Source organism: Schistocerca piceifrons, unplaced genomic scaffold (genome assembly GCF_021461385.2).
Source record: "Schistocerca piceifrons isolate TAMUIC-IGC-003096 unplaced genomic scaffold, iqSchPice1.1 HiC_scaffold_266, whole genome shotgun sequence".
In the NCBI taxonomy this organism is placed as follows: Eukaryota; Metazoa; Arthropoda; class Insecta; order Orthoptera; family Acrididae; genus Schistocerca; species Schistocerca piceifrons.
The window spans coordinates 25,001-27,500 of record NW_025728478.1 but is presented as its reverse complement, the minus strand read 5'-3'; positions in this window follow the sequence as shown (position 1 = coordinate 27,500).

The following is a 2,500-nucleotide window of genomic DNA, read 5'->3' as shown; positions in this document are numbered from 1 at the left end:
CACGCACCACTCTCTGCTTCTAACAGGCGCACATACAATATGTAAGCACCAGCATGGAACAACATCCAGTGCATCTTCTCCGCCACATTACACAATCCACACTATCACAACCAGACCAGGAGGTCCGTGCGGAAAATACAATATCCCAGCCTTTCGACATCCACCATTGCGCAGACCAGGCACCAACACCCACACATGTCCTATACAACGGTGCACCCAACATCACAATAGTACCTCCTGTCACAGCGCACAAACAATGACATGAGTCAAAGACACAGGTCTCACACAAGCATAGAATTGGAGCGCCGCCTCTAATAAGCCAAAGGTGCATCCTGACGTGACAAATCTGATCATGTCACAAGCATTCACTTACTATAATCACTATCAACGAACCTGCCGCCCCCGCCCCCCCCCCCCCCCTACACCTTTCCGTACAACAACGTGTAACCTAACCTAACCTAACCTAACCTATGTTGTACCTTAACCTAACCTATGTTGTACCTTAACCTAACCTATGTTGTACCTTAACCTAACCTATGTTGTACCTTAACCTAACCTATGTTGTACCTTAACCTAACCTATGTTGTACCTTAACCTAACCTATGTTGTACCTTAACCTAACCCATGTTGTACCTTAACCTAACCCATGTTGTACCTTAACCTAACCCATGTTGTACCTTAACCTAACCCATGTTGTACCTTAACCTAACCCATGTTGTACCTTAACCTAACCCATGTTGTACCTTAACCTAACCCATGTTGTGCCTCAACCTAACCCATGTTGTGCCTCAACCTAACCCATGTTGTGCCTCAACCTAACCCATGTTGTGCCTTAACCTAACCCATGTTGTGCCTCAACCTAACCCATGTTGTGCCTTAACCTAACCCATGTTGTGCCTTAACCTAACCCATGTTGTGCCTTAACCTAACCCATGTTGTGCCTTAACCTAACCCATGTTGTGCCTTAACCTAACCCATGTTGTGCCTTAACCTAACCCATGTTGTGCCTTAACCTAACCCATGTTGTCGCCTTAACGTAACCCACGTTGTCGCCTAAACCTGCTCTGTAATTGTTATACGACTCGTTCAATTACTGTAGTGTTGCCCACCCGCAACCCTCGCAATATAGTTCGCTACTCGCACTGCCCGCACCCCTGTGTATCGCTTCATGTTAAACACCTTGCAAGTCTTGCTCACTTTCCACATGCTCCTGCTGTACACTGTAATGTGGATGGCAGCAGGACGTACATGCCGCCCCTCCCCACGTCCCCACCTTGCCCCCTGCCTTCGCAAGCTGGTTGGTGAGAAGTTTGCATGTTCAATGCCCTTCGCATGCGACGTACTCAGGCTACGTTGTGGTGCGGCCTGTGTCAACTGTCCGCTGATGTCGTACGCGTGAACCACAATCTGTACTGCACATTCGTCCTTATGTACTGAATGATACATCGTGGCACATGTGTGACCGCACAACGACTGCGCCCAAAAACGGCGGACCATACAGTGCAAATATTGTGCACGCAGCTACGTGTCGTCTCCCTATGAGAGCTGGATTGCAGTGTGGTACGCCATAGAGACGTGTGGGAGGAACGGACGCCGTGGATGGCGATCAGCATGAGCTGTCTGTTGATGTATTCGGACCTAGTCGTCTCTCCTCACACACCGTGATGGCATGGTGCACCGCGTTCCATATCTGCGACATGCTACAGAGGCCGGTTGACAGTCGTTCGAGCAATGGACATCGCATACGTACGGGGGCCACCTTCCACGTATTGTCTAGGCGTGCACATTTTGTTGCGTGTATGTGGGCAGACGTAGTGTGGCGTGACACCTGACACAGGCATGCAATAATCGTTGAAGTTGCAAATGGCGATGGACGCCTGCGTTTTCTGGTGAAGTTACGCAAATGAACAAATGGTAACCTGTTGTGGTGCGGTTGTTCTCGCTAGGGGTGAATCGGTGATGGCGACGATAGGTTGAGGTACTAACCGGTTGTTCCAGCGATACCCACCATGCCGACGAAACTGAACGGCATCTGGGTGTGAAGCGATACGCGGCGGTGGCTGGGTGGGACCGTCCCCGGCCGGTGAGGGGGCGCCTCCCGGCGTGCTGGCCGCGCGGTGCGTGGGCGCACGCGCTACAGCCGGCTGGTGGGGGCGGCCAGTGGCAGGCGCGCCGGCCGACGGACGCGGCAGGCGTCGCAGCTGCGCGCCGGCGCACCCTGCGCGCGGCGCCGTGCGGCCAAAGTAGGTCCTCGCGGGCCCGGTGCGAAGCGCGGTGGACATCTTCAGTGTGCTGGTCCGATTGAGGACTGTGTGCGTTGAGGATGCGCCGCCGCCCGGCGCTCGGCGCCGCGACGCCGTCTGCTGCTCGGTCGCCCCAGCGGTTCTCGCTGGTGGTTTGTATCGCAGCTGTGCGGATGTGTTGGCGCGTGCGCTGTGCTGGGAGAGTTCGCTTCGGCACCCAAGTGGGGCTTTTGTCCTTCTGTGGCGCTGGCGTTGGA